Genomic DNA, 14,222 nt, shown 5'->3' with positions numbered 1-14,222 from the left:
ACTAAATGTCAGCAAATGTAAAAAGAAGTTCAGTATTTATTAGAGAATGGTTTAGCCCCTAACCCCTAGGGGATCTGGGAGTTCTCCTTTTCTACTAGTACCCAAACCTGATGTACCAGTAGATTTTGTACAAACTACAGAAAGGTTAATTCCATTATGAAACCAGACTCTTTTCCTTTGTCTAGAATGGACGACTGCACATATAGGGTCAGGGCTGATTTATTTCTGACCAAATTAGATTTATTGAAAGGCTATTGGCACGTTCTGCTGCTGCTGAAATTTCAGCTCTACTCCCAATCATCTTCTGCAGTCCTCAGTGATGCCATTTGGGTTACAACATGCACCTGCACCATTCCAAAGGCTGATGAGGAAAGTTCAAGTTCAAGAAGTTTATTGTCATTTCAGCAGTATACAGTGTTTACAGTACACAGTGAAACAAAATAGCGTTCCTCCAGGACCAAGGTGCTACATAAAACAATACACAACATTAAAGTGCAACTACTGCAAAGCTAGTGCATACACATTAAAGTGCAAAAGACATGGTTAAGAAAATACACAAAAATATCCATACAATACAATACAATACAAGACGGGGGGGCTGAGGGGGAGAGACACTGCAATTTAAAGTGTATTTGTGCTGTAAACAGTAACTGGATGTAACCATGATGTAAACAGGATATGTGTAAACAGTACACTTGTTTTCCTTGTCTTCCTTGTTTTCATTTTCAGTCCAACAAACCACCGTTTTGTGAAGGTGTGTGGGTGCGCTTCTTCAGCCCAGTCACAGTCTCTAGGTGTTTGGGAATCTGATAGCATGAGGGAAGAAGCTGTTACGGAGTCTGGATGTGAGGGCTCAAATGCTTCAATACCTTTTTCCAGATGGCAGTAAGTTGAAGAGTGTGTGTGAAGGGTGTGTGTGTGATCTCCTACAACGCTGAGTGCTTTGCAGGTGCAGCGAGTGGTGTAAATGTCTGTGATGGAGGGAAGAGACACACCGATAGTCTTCTCAGCTGTCCTCACGATCCGCTGGAGGGACTTGCGATCTGCCACAGTGCAGTTCCCAAACCAGACAGTTATGCAGCTGGTCATGATGCTCTCGATGACTCCTCTGTAGAAAGTGGTGAGGATAGGAGCTGGTAGATGAACCTTCTTCAGCCTTCGCAGGAAGTAGAGGCATTGCTGGGCTTTCTTTCTGATTTTACTGGTGTTAGTGGACCAGGTGAGATCATCCGCTAGGTAAACACCAAGGAATTATATATTCTTGACAATCTCCACAGCAGAGTTGTCGATGTTCAGCGGCGAGTGCTCACCCTTTGTTTTTCTGAAGTCTACAACCATCTCTTTGGTTTTGTCCACGTTCAGAGACAGGTTGTTGACTTCACACCAGTCAGTTAGCCGCTGCACCTCCTCTCTGTATGCTGACCCACCACAGCCGTGTCATCAGCGAACTTGATTATATGATTTGAGCTGTGCATCGCTGCATAGTCATGGGTCAGAAGTGTGAACAGCAGTGCACTGAGCACGCAGCCCTGGGAGGCTCCAGTGTTCAGTGTGATGGTGCTGGAGGTGTTCCTACCATGTCTTGGCAAATGTAGAGAATTATGAAGCGTATTTGAGCGACACTGTAGTGTATTCACAGAGTTGAACTGAACGTTTAACACACATCAGAAATGTTCTTAACCAGCTCCAGGAAACGTAACTTACACTTTACTTTGGTGAATGTGAGTGTGTTAAACATGAGTATCATATTTGGGTAAACAGGTCGGCCAAGGTTAAATACATCCTCTTGAAGCCAGTAACTGAAATCCCTGTGCCAAAAACACAGCATGAGTTCAGACATCCCCTAGGTATGACTAGACAGCATCGTGGGTTGGTAGAAACAGTGCCAGTGTCACTATCACTTTAAGAGATTTACTTAAACAGCATCAAACAATGGTTTGGACTTAACAAGGTTATTATGCTTTTACTTCTTTTAAGTCCCTTCTTTGTAGTTCTCTGGCCCTAAAGGCTCCTGACTTTTCCAAACACTTCAAACTAGAGGCTGATGCAAGTGAATCTGGAGCTGGGGCTGTTTTCCTGCCAGAAGATTGTCAAGGTGTTGATCGCTTGAGCAAATATTAAAATAATTTAACAAATATCCAGACTGTTATAGTGCAATCAAAATAAGGCCTAAGCTCTTTTATTGTCTTTGTAACATTTCAAAGTTTAGTTAGGTTCTAACATTCTGCCTGTAGTTGTCTACACACACCATAAACCATTAGTATTTTATCTCAAATGTGATGGTGCTTTGCTTCCAACATGGCCACTGTGTGTTCCTGGTTTTCAGCCTTGTTTGTTTCAAGGTTATTTGTTCCTATAGTTGTTTCTAAATGTTTCAGCTTAGCTGGTGATAAACTGTGTTTGTGCAGTTGGTGTGGATGCTCTCTTGATATTGTGGGTTAGTTTACTGTTTTGTATGAATCCTCTATGGAGATAAAAAGGCTTTGTTTTGTTTACTGTTTGTTTACTCCCTGTTTGCTTTAGTTAGGGAGTTATTGTTTCCTGTATTTTGGTTTTCTTTTGTTTGGTGGGTAAGTTAGTTTTTTATATTTATGTTAGCTTTGTTTGTTTGTTGTTTTCTCCTTCTCTTCCTGACACACCTTTACTTCCAGTTGAGGTTGTAATCCATAGACTGATAGAGTGATAGAGCATTTGAACGGTCCACAGCTGTGTGGTCACACATTGAAAACATGACTTATGACCAATTTCTGAAAATTCACTACCATTTTTGAACATTCTTCTCAGGGCAGAAATTGTGGTTAACTGTTCACCCTAAACATGCCCTAGCCCTAGCCCAGTGAGAAACACAGATTAAAGAAAATAGAGGACTGTGTAAAAGACGTGAAAGGCTGGATGTCCGCGTACCTTCCTCCTTCTAAACAGCAACAAAACAGAGGTCCTACTTCTGGGTCCAAAATTGGCAAGAAATACATGATCAGATTTAATCTTAAATCTCGCTGAATTTCCAATTAAACCTGGTTCAGCTGCAAAAAATAGCATTAATCGGCAGTAATCACTAGGACAGCTTTTTTATATCTTCACAGCATCGATTAGGAATGCCTTCTCCCTGCAGGACACAGAAACATGTCTTTATTAATTCTAGGCTTGACTATTGTAACATACTACTGTCAGGACACACCAGCAGAGATTTATGTAAACAACCACTAGTTCAAAATGCTGCAGCCAGGGTCCTGAATTATTATCAGTAGATTGACCAGAGGAGGGTAGGTCCCTAGTGTGAGCCTTGGTTCCTCTCAAGGTTTCTTCCTCAGCTCTGAGGGAGTGTTTCATTTCCACTGCCGCCCCCATTCCCTGTCACCTGTGGGATTTTTACATTCTTTACATTTTTACATTTCATGTCAACACTTTGTCTTTACTGGAATTCTGTGAAGCTGCTTTATGACATCATCAGTTGTAAAAAGCACTATACAAATAAATTTGATTTGATTTGATGATTTAAGACAAATTAGGAAAGAAAAATGTGCCATGATACACTATGGCCTGGAATTTCCCACTCTGGCTGCTGAAGGTAGCTGGAATGAACCTGCATTCATAGTAGCACTTCATAAAGTTGATATTGTGTCTGAGTTTGCTTGTAAAGATGAAGGTCTCGGACCTGAAGCTTTAATAAACCTAGTTATTTGAATCGACAATTTATTGCACAGTCAGTCTCGACATTGTCATTCCAGACTAATTCCCACAGTTATTGGAACATCTGAGGAGGAGACAGAAACAATGAAGTGTGATTCATTTCGTCTTTCTCTGACAGAGCAGCAACGGAGGAGAAAAAGGTTTCTTAGCCTCTACTACAGGGAGTCAGGAAATCACATTCAGAACTGCTCCGTTCGTCACAAGGCAATCAGACTGTCTTGGGAGAAAGCACCTGGAAAGAAATCCATGCACTAATGCTGTGCATAATATGGCAGGCCAAATGATTCATAAATCAGTGCTGATTCCAATACAAGTATCCCACTACCATGTTTCTGTCTCTTTCAGCCTTAATTGATTCTGGATTTGAAGGTAACTTCATTTTGACGAGAATGCTCCAGAGACAAGCCCTGACTAGATGCTGTGTGTTGCACTTACTATGTTTAGTTCTTTCTAGGTATCAGCACTGGCCCTTTTTATGGCAGTGCTCAAGCTCAAAATAGATTGGACAAGAACCTATTTGTACTAGCTAGGATAAACGTTCTGTTTGAACACTAAGAACTTTTCTGGATAAGAGCGTCTGCTAAATGATGTAAATGTATGTTCCCCGTTACCTCTCCCAGTGGGTGTTTCAGCTCTAGATGGTGATCCAATGGAATAAGAGATTAGTCACACAATAACAACCCATTCAAGTAGAGGCCAGCTTTCTGCACAATGAACTCATTTCTTTTTTTAGACTCCTCTGAATTTGATTCAGTAATTTTGGGATGATCTATAGTTGAAGTCTCATGTACCTATTATATATTGTTCCAACAAAGTATTAGTTTCTTGGTCTCTTCATTTCTTTCAACATTGTCTTAAGCCACTTAAACTCATGTTTATATTATAAGTCCTATAAACTCCATGTCTGTTGAAGACACTGAAAGCAATATTGCTGTTAAAGTACCTGAGGAATACAAACATTTCATTGAGGTTGTTAATAAGACAAATGCAAATCAAGTTACCCTCACACAGAACACATGATTGTACCATTGATGTGATTAAGGGTGCTAATCTACCCAAGGCAAGGGCATATCCATTAACACAGGCATAAGAAAATATATTGTAGGAGTACATTCAGGAGGCTTTACAACAGGGTATTATTTGGCCTTAGACATCTCCTGTGGCCTTAGGTTTTTTATGTTTAAAATGGAAATATGAGGGACTTTGGCCCTGTATAGATTAGCTAGGTCTTAATGTGATTAAGAAAACATATCCTTATCTATTGCCCCTTATCCCCACAGCCATAGAGTAATTAAAAGGAGCCACAGTCTTCACTAAATTATACCAAAGTCCCTACAGCTTGGTTAGAAATAAAAAGAGAAATGAATGGAAGACTATAAGTTTAGAGTGATGCCCTTTGGCCTCACTAACTCCCTCTGTATTCCAAGCATTAATAAATAACATGCTCAGGGATTTTACAGGACATTTTATCATTGATAATATAAAATATATCTTGATTTACTCACCTGATATTGAGACACTGGTTAACTGTCAGAGTTGTTTTTAACACATTTGCTAATTTTCTACCTCTAATCTGGCAATGTATCTCAAGAGCCATGAACACTGTTAGACCATTTTTGTTTTCATGAGAATATTAAGACAATAGTCTTATTTTTATAGAACTATGTCATTGTTCTTACTAAAAATAAAATTGTTAATATTTATATAGTTAATACTAGGTGAATAAACCACATGCCACTGGTGCTGATGATGAGCAAGTTTACAAACCTGTGATAGGTGAAGTGAACCAAGCCATCCGACCTACAAAAGTTTAGGTAGATGGTACAGTGAAGCTGTAAATGACACAGAGCAAGTTGTGGACTAAAGGCTGAACTTCTGAAGGCTATTAATAGCATTTATAGATCACATTTGACAGGGAAGTCTAAGCTGTAGAGAGGATGTGAAGGGTTATGAACAAGGCTATAACAAAGTGACTAGTGGTGCAGTGGTCTTTAAGTAGTGTGTCATGGTGTGGGAGAGGGGTTCTGGAGCTACAACTCACAAGGTTAAGTTTAATACAATTTATGTCATTTAAGTATACCTACTTTTAACATCAAAGCATGCCTGCGTATTGACTTGTTAATAGCGTACGCAAATTATCTTTTATGTTTTTTTAATTGACTATTTAGCACTGGTCCCCTATGGCTCATATTGATTTAGCTGTGGGAGGAACTAAGGCCTATTTCAGTGTGATCCAAGTGTAAATGTGAAAAGGAAAAGAACAGAAGTGAAAAGAAACCTGGTGATAAAGGGAGAGAGAATTCTTCACACCAAGTTTTATCTGGAAGCTCATTAGCTTTTTGTGAAGCAGAGTGCATAGTGGGAGTGATTGATCACTCACTGTGCCACCAGGCCCTGTAAACTAGTTTAAATATTATTATGTGTAGTTTTTGTTTATTTGTTGTCATTTATTTGTAAATATGTTTGTAGTAAATAAAATCTCACTGTGGAATCACACCACTATTGTCCTGCCTACTACTTTATACCACCAAATCCAATAAGATAACTCCCTACCACTCGAGAAACCCTACCACATGCTGTAAAGTCATCTTGGAGAGAGCTGGGTCTTAACTACTCAGATTTTCTAAGGTGTTGTGGGATTAATCCAGTGAAACACCAGGTACCTACCTGATGACATCTGTGAAGACCTGGCGATGCAGTGGTTCTGTTGGGTACATATGGGCTGGGCCCAGTGAGGTGTTAGTCGTAGCTGGTTGCTGATCGGATCATAAATGGCCACAGCAAACCTATTGGTTAGGAGTAAGATTTAAATGTTGAACAGGACAATTGATGATAACAGGAATGTTGTGGTTGCAGGTAGGAAGAGAGTGGGGTGGGTCCTATGTGAAGCTCTAATGAATTTGCATCTCATATTTTACATCTGTGTATATTTACAGTTGATAAATGATAGAATATTTGGTTAAAAACATTCACTCATGCCTCCTACAGGATTAAAGGTGTTATCTCCTGGTGCACGCTGCCTGTTTTAGGGTTACAGTTAGTAGACATTAATATTTATAGGGGGATGGGCATCTTGCCCCCAACCACGTCGCTGAAAGCCCACAGTAGTGACGTTAGTACCAGCCCCAGTCTCTGTCTGTTTACACCTCCCACTTTTGGAGAACCAGGTCAAAACAGCTGCACAGGCCCAGAGTGACAGACAAATAGACAGAACCCAGACTTCATCCAGCTCACACTTTACACCACACACACACACGACTTTTAACTGTTTTTATACTTTCTTTTATACTTTAAGTTATTTTATTTTTCTTGTCTTTTGCTGTACAGTTTTAGCCAAAAATTTTTATAATCAATATTTTAAAGGGTGTCCCAAAATTTATATAAAAAGTAATTCTGAAAAAAACAACAACACGTTTTTAATAAAAATTTTATTAATTCATAAAGTATACAGTATAGGGTTATGTATGAAATAGTATGCCGAGTAAATGGCCTTCATGACTTTGCTGGCACATATGCACTCTTCTGTCAAAATTTTCCATGATCGTTTTGCATAAATGTGGCTGAATTTCATTGATAGAGCGCTCAGTTTCCTCCTTCAAGGAAACCGTCTTGTGGCACCGTCTTGTTGAAACCACATGTCACATCCATATTTTGCAATTTGGGCACAAAAAGCTGGTTTATCTCGTCGCTATAACGAGCACCATTAACTGTTATTGCCTGACCAGCCACATTTACAAAGAAGAACGGTCTGATGATGCCTCCAGCCCAAAATTTGCAAACAGTGACACCAGGGACACGTTGTGGATGCATTTGTTTCTCGACGATCACTAGTGGATTTTCTGAACCCTAAATGCGAAAATTTTGACAGGTATGAATGCCATCATACTGCATCCACTTGTTGTTGTTCCAAAATCCATTCAGTAGGTTTCAGTTCTTAACTCAATTGAACTTCGTGATCATGGAGGTGCAAATCTTTCGTGAGAATACACTGTAGAGAGCTTCTGGAACAGGGGCGATTGCTCTAAGACTGCAAGGGAATAAAAATAAGTGATCAAATGTATACTGTTGTGTGTCCATGTCACTGAATAAATATGCATTACAACGCGCTCAACTTTTGTTCAACTTTTGTTCAACTTTTGTATCAGCTTCTTATCACTGATAAAGACGTGTCTTTCCTCTCAATCATTCCCACAGCCTCAAGGTGCTTTAAACAGTGTGGACGCTGAGCATCCACAGAGTTCAATAGCGAAGCAGCGAAGTGCAGCGAAACGAGACAAGTCATTGAACAAATGCTGGGCTTTGTCACACCCATCGGACGCTCAGCGTCTCTGGGGGTCTATGGGGCAGTGGGCTGGCCTCGGCTGGCCCGGACTCTCAGCTTCTGCATGATGATTGGATGATCTGTCTGAGGCTGAATCCCTTTTTGATTGACAGCGAAATGAACCAATCAGCGATCCTTTGGTGTAAAGATCCGTGGGAGCAAAGGCGGACACTTCACATGGGTCAAGGCCGTTTAAGCAGGTTAGCTCTGCTGGCCATTGAGAGGACACTAGTCAAGTCCCTGGAAAAACGCCTTGTTGGTACGACAGGGTCACAGATCATTTTCTTGAAAAGGAACGGAGGGTAGAATTTACGTATAAATAAACCGACACATTTTATGATGTAGGCCGAAATTGAGCTTCCCCTCCTTGAAAGACCAGCATCCGGCACTGTTCTGGAAATGTTCCATTCTTGACCATGGTGCTGAATTGATGTTCCTGGACTCTTAGGAACACTCTCACGAACTGCTTTGATGTTTTGTGCCGAACGAGTTGTTGAAGGAGAAGCCAGTGTGTCTAAGATCACCAATTGATCCAGTTTCCCTGAATTTTTAATTAATCTCCTCACAGTCAATGTATTTAAATCACTATTCTGACCATATTTTGTACAAAAATTCTGAACTATTGCTGCCAAACCATCATTATTTTTAAAGTATTGCTCAACAATGAAAAAATGTTGTTCTTTCGTGTAGTGCTCTATTTTTAATAACTGAACTGTCACGTTGTCTTTTTTTTTCCTTCGTTGGCAACACTTCACCGCATGAATGTTACCAAATTCAACTACTGCGTTTTGCATGGGACACCCTTTTTGAATGTGGTCAATTACTTGTTGCAGTCCTAATAATGTGTTATTAATTCACCGTAGACCACAGCATCCTTATCTCTCGTTTGGAGCACTGTGTAGACAATAAAGGTACTGCTCTGGAGGGGCTTAGGTCTTATTTGTCAGAGAGATGTTCTTCTGTAGGCCTTGGTGTTATTATTTTTTCCCTAGCACCTCTTTCATGTGGGATCCCCCAGGGTTCCATTCCAGGGTAAGTTTTAAGTTCACTGTATATGATCCCCTTAGGATCCATCTTAAGAAAAATTCCTTTCACTGCTATGTACTCCTTTTTATGCTATGCTATGCTATGTATGTGTTTTATCTGTGATCTATGTCTTGTGTTTTGCTTATACTATATTTTGTTGGACAGCACTTTGGTCAACACTTGTTTTTAAATGTGTTTATAAATAAATTGACTTCGATTTTGCTTAATGAATCCCTGATTAAACTCCTGTGTTTCCTGTTACGCGTGAGATTAATTTGAGCAGTAGTTATTAATGATTTAAAGTTCCTCCTACTGAGGAAGTGCTGAGTGTGAGGTGTCTCCCGTCCTGTACAGACAGACTGCACTGTGCTCAGGTTAGTTTTATAAAGAGCTTTATGGAGAATTCTGAGGCACATTTTCAGTTCTGAAACTAATTGGTGACTAACTGCAGCTAGAAAGACTCCTGTTTAACCTCAAACTCATCTGAACTCAGAGTGGGGTTATTTCCACAGAACTGAAAGTGAAAGAGTGAGAGTTCTGACTGAAGGAACCACAGCTGAAGAAAATGGCTTCCAAACCTTTCTCAGAGGAGGATCTCTCGTGTCCTGTGTGCTGTGATATCTTCAAGGATCCTGTTCTTCTGCGCTGTAGTCACAGTGTGTGTAAAGTCTGTCTGCAGAGGTTCTGGGAAACCAAAGAATCCAGAGAGTGTCCAGTTTGTAGAAGAAGATCTTCACTGGATCCTCCTCTAAACCTGGCTTTAAAGAAGCTGTGTGAGTGTTATTTACAGGAGAGAAGTCAGAGAGCTGCAGCAGGGTCTGAAACACTCTGCAGTCTGCACAGTGAGAAACTCAAACTCTTCTGTCTGGACGATCAGCAGCCGGTGTGTGTGGTGTGTGAGAAATCCAGAAAACACACCAAGCACAAGCTCTGCCCCGTGGATGAAGCTGTTACAGACTGCAAGGTAAACACACTGTGTACATGAATGGATTTGAACATGAAAAGTCAGGTTATTGTTCATTAGAGTGTGTTATTAAACAACACATGAGAGGGAGTGCTATAATGTGAGATATTGAAGCTGGTGCACTGTGGTCATAGCCCTGAGGTGAATATCACTCACCAGAGCCAATGTCTCATGTTACAGCACAAACCCCTAGTGTTTTACTGTGATTATTCCACACTTCTGAGGTCAGATTATTATTACTTTCTGTTTACTATAAAGAGGTGGTGGGGGGGGGGGGGTATGATTGCCCTTTTCCACCAACCTGTAACTCACTGGGTTCAAGTTCACACTCCTCATTTTAAGAGGTTCTGAGCATCACAATCAAAATGCACAGGTTTCAGAACCAGAATTATCTGTTCCCACCTGGAACCAAAGAATAGTAGCTACTTGAACACAAACCATGACAACATCCATCAACGTGTGGAGCTCAAGAAAGAGCACAGAGGAGAGTGAGTGTGTAGCTGTGCTGGGCGGTATACTGGTTCACACTGAAAAACGTTTTTATTTTTGTATGATATGAATGTTTCATATAGAGGCCACACCCCTTTAAAAAGCCTAACCATGTCCAGAACACAGCGCGGTGGTAAAATGTTTCACAGGGGACATTTTTCATTGCTGCACCACTAAACACCTATGGAACAGAGGGCTAGTATTAGTGCAGTTGTTGATCGCGGTGAAAAGGACAGGGGAAGTTCTGAACCAGAAGTTGTACCAGACTTTGAAGTAGTAGATAATGACCCAGAAGAACCGTTGCAGAAAAAAGGAGCCGTGTCTGTTGTCTGGAGGTGCTTTGGGTTTAAAAGATCAGACGTGGACCAAACAAACACTTACTTACTGCTGTGGAGCTGAAGTATCAGTAGTGGTGTTAATCCTGGGAGTTGTACATTGTTGCTATTTTTGATTATTGTTATTATTTATTTGTTTAAATATTGTTATTTAATGAAGATATGTGGGACTTCTTCAGTGCAATACAACCATTGACAAGCCCTGGCTACTTTATATCTAAATACCTCTTATTTGTTTAAAAATGTTGTAATTTAATGAAGGTAAAGTTTATAAAACAACAATAAACTGGTGACAGATTGATAACATTAACAGAGTGAAGGTGGTTACAGAAGTTGTGAACATTAGCCTTTAGTTTTGAAGTAGTCTGAGAAATGTGTTCAATAAAAGGTTCTACATTTTCACTGGAGCTCTCCTGCCACAGGATCCTTCACTAATTTAGTGCCACCCTCTGAAAACTGATGATGACTGTGGGGCCGTACAAACCTGTATTACATGTAAAACTAATGTGGAAATGTTTATTTTGTACAATGTACAATTCTCATGACGGTGGAGTAGGGTGCTCTTAACCACTCTACTGCAGAAATTCCTCTCACAATCAATGAGGTTAACACGTCATGAACAGGGGAAAACACGTCAAATACCTTGACACCGATATAATATTGAATCATACGCCCAGCGCTAGTGTGCAGGGAACCTTTCTGATTTGGAAACGAGAAAATCACATAGAAATAAAAACAGGGAGTAGCTTTTTTACGTTTCTCCACTGCTCTCTTTCAAAAGCTGAGCAGGAACTCTTTTACTTTGCAGAATGGTGATTAAAAACTATTGTATTTTCCTTCAACCTAACAGTAAACAGTGAGAACAGAACTGTGGTGTAATCGCAGTAGGATCATGCTGTAACATAAGATACTGGCGCCAGTGACTGATCTTCAACACTGCCTGTGCCCTTGTGTCTACCACTCCCTCTTGTGTTTTATTGCTCACTTCTCTTTATTACTACACCATGCAGTTCATGAGTCCACCTGAAGATCTATTTCTGTGAGAGAGCTGTTATTACAGTGTAGTAGATATAACACAGTGGGGTACATTGTGCTGTTCAGATTATATTCAGATTATTTCCATTTGAAATATGAACCCAAAGCCTGAGCAGTTTTAAAAGGAAGAGAGTAAGGGCACATTCCCCTTCACACGCTGTAACCAACAAATATATCTTAGGAATGTTGTGCTTCAGTGGTTCTACCGCTCCGGTTCTGCAGAGACTATGAAGATGGAGTCAGGAGTTTTCTTTACAGTGACTTTCAGTACATTTACAGCTACTAATATCACACCCTTTTCTGTGGATGATGGCCCTTGTTCTTAAAAGTAACCAATGACTGAACACGCTTTTAGAATCAGTGTAAATCAGTGTGGTCAGATATGAGCTCTTATTTACACAGCTCTGATCAATAAGGGCTGATCACTCTGATCAATGAGATTTGATCACAGAATGTCTGTTTAAATCATCTGGAGATAAAATAACACACAGTGAACACTGTCTCACAGCGACTGATTCCTGTTGATGGAGAAATATTAACACAGTCTTTATCCAGTGTGTGTTGATGTGTTTCAGGAGGAACTCAGGTTTGCTCTGTAGCCCCTGCAGGAGAAACTGGATCTGTTTAAAGAGTGTAAACTGAACTGGGTTCAGACTGCAGAACATATAAAGGTGAGAATCAAACACTACAGAGATTACGATGGTCAACATCATCACATCATCAATCCTCTCTCACTCCATCTCCTCCTTGACTCCAGACTCAGGCTCGGCTCACAGAGAGGCAGATTAAGGAGGAGTTTGAGGAGCTCCACCAGTTTCTCCGGGATGAAGAGGCAGCCAGGATCACTGCACTGAGGGAGGAAGAGGAGCAGAAGAGTCAGAGGATGAAGGAGAAGATCGAGAAGATCAGCAGAGAGATCTCGTCTCTTTCAGACACGGTCAGAGCCGTAGAAGAGCAGATGAACGCTGAGGACGTCTCCTTCTTGCCGGTGAGGACACTTTAGTCAGGGTTTGTCCACAGACGTTATTCTCTATTTCTTTCTGAATAAAATGACCACAGTGACCCACACTGGCCTCATTGTTTTACAGAAGTACAAGTCCACTCTGGAGAGGTGAGTGCTGTGTCTCCTGTCTCTCTCTTTTCTGTGGTTCTGAACTCAAAGCCACAGCAGCACTGACTCCTGAATGTTCTTCCAGAGCTCAGTGAACACTGCAGGATCCAGAGAGGTTATCAGGAGCACTGCTCCATGTGAGCAACCACCTGAGCAACCTGAAGTTCACCGTCTGGGAGAAGATGCAGGAGATCATCAGCTTTAGTGAGTCTCACTGTGTGTGTGTGTGTGTTTAATTATATGTAAATATTGTGTGTGTGTGTGTGTGTGTGTGTGTGTGTGTGTTTAATTATATGTAAATAATGTGTGTGTGTGTTTCATTCTATGTAAATATTGTGTGTGTGTGTTTCATTCTATGTAAATATTGTGTGTGTGTGTGTGTGTGTGTGTATTTAAGCATAAGTAAATACTGTGTGTGTGTGTATTTAATTCTATGTAAATATTGTGTGTGTGTGTGTGTGTGTGTGTGTTTAATAATATGTAAATACTGTGTGTGTGTGTGTGTTTTATCTCCAGCTCCTGTGACTCTGGACCCCAACACTGCTCATCCTCTTCTCACCGTGTCTGATGATCTGACCAGTGTGAGACAAAATGAGTATCAGCAGCTCCCTGATTTTCGAGAGAGATTTGATAATTATGCGTGTGTCCTGGGCTCTGAGGGGTTAAACTCAGGAACACACTGCTGGGGGGTTGACGTTGGAGACAATACACGCTGGGATGTGGGAGTGATGACAGAGTTGGCTCAGAGGAAAGGAAACATATTCTCCAGGAATGGAGTGTGATATGTGAGGTATTGCAGGGGTAAATACTGTGCTCGGTCAACCCCACAGACAGACACTCTCCTCTCAGTGTCACAGAAGGTGCAGAGGGTCAGAGTGAAGCTGGACTGGAACGGAGGAAAACTCTCATTCTCTGATCCTCTCACTAACACACTTACACACTTTCACACAAACATTCACTGAGACTCTTCTGCCGTTCTATTTTGTTCGCGGTGAAGAATCTCCTCTGAAAGTGCTCCCAGTGTAGAGCTCTGTCAGACTGAATCAGTTCAGGTAGAGTCACTTCATTAAAGAAACACAGCAGCAGCTGAAATCAATGCTGTGACGAAGACTACGCCCCGAACACTGTGCAGTTTCTGTCTGAGCTTGTGAGTATGTGATCAGTGTGGATTTCAGATTGTGGATTTCTTTTTCAAGTTTCACTTGAAGTCGACGCACCAGAGACGACCCTGAGTCCTGCATTTTGTGGGTA

General features: G+C 40.9%; 1 pseudogene; it reads left to right on the top strand.

Annotated features, from left to right (window-relative positions):
* The first annotated feature begins 9,602 nt into the window (after positions 1-9,602).
* LOC136709391 (E3 ubiquitin-protein ligase TRIM39-like) lies at positions 9,603-13,997 on the top strand (annotated as a pseudogene).
* The last annotated feature ends 225 nt before the right edge of the window (positions 13,998-14,222 follow it).

Source organism: Hoplias malabaricus, chromosome 11 (assembly GCF_029633855.1).
Source record: "Hoplias malabaricus isolate fHopMal1 chromosome 11, fHopMal1.hap1, whole genome shotgun sequence".
Taxonomy (NCBI): domain Eukaryota; kingdom Metazoa; phylum Chordata; class Actinopteri; order Characiformes; family Erythrinidae; genus Hoplias; species Hoplias malabaricus.
The sequence above is the reverse complement of the archived record's forward strand: the minus strand, read 5'-3'. Positions and strand labels throughout refer to the sequence as shown.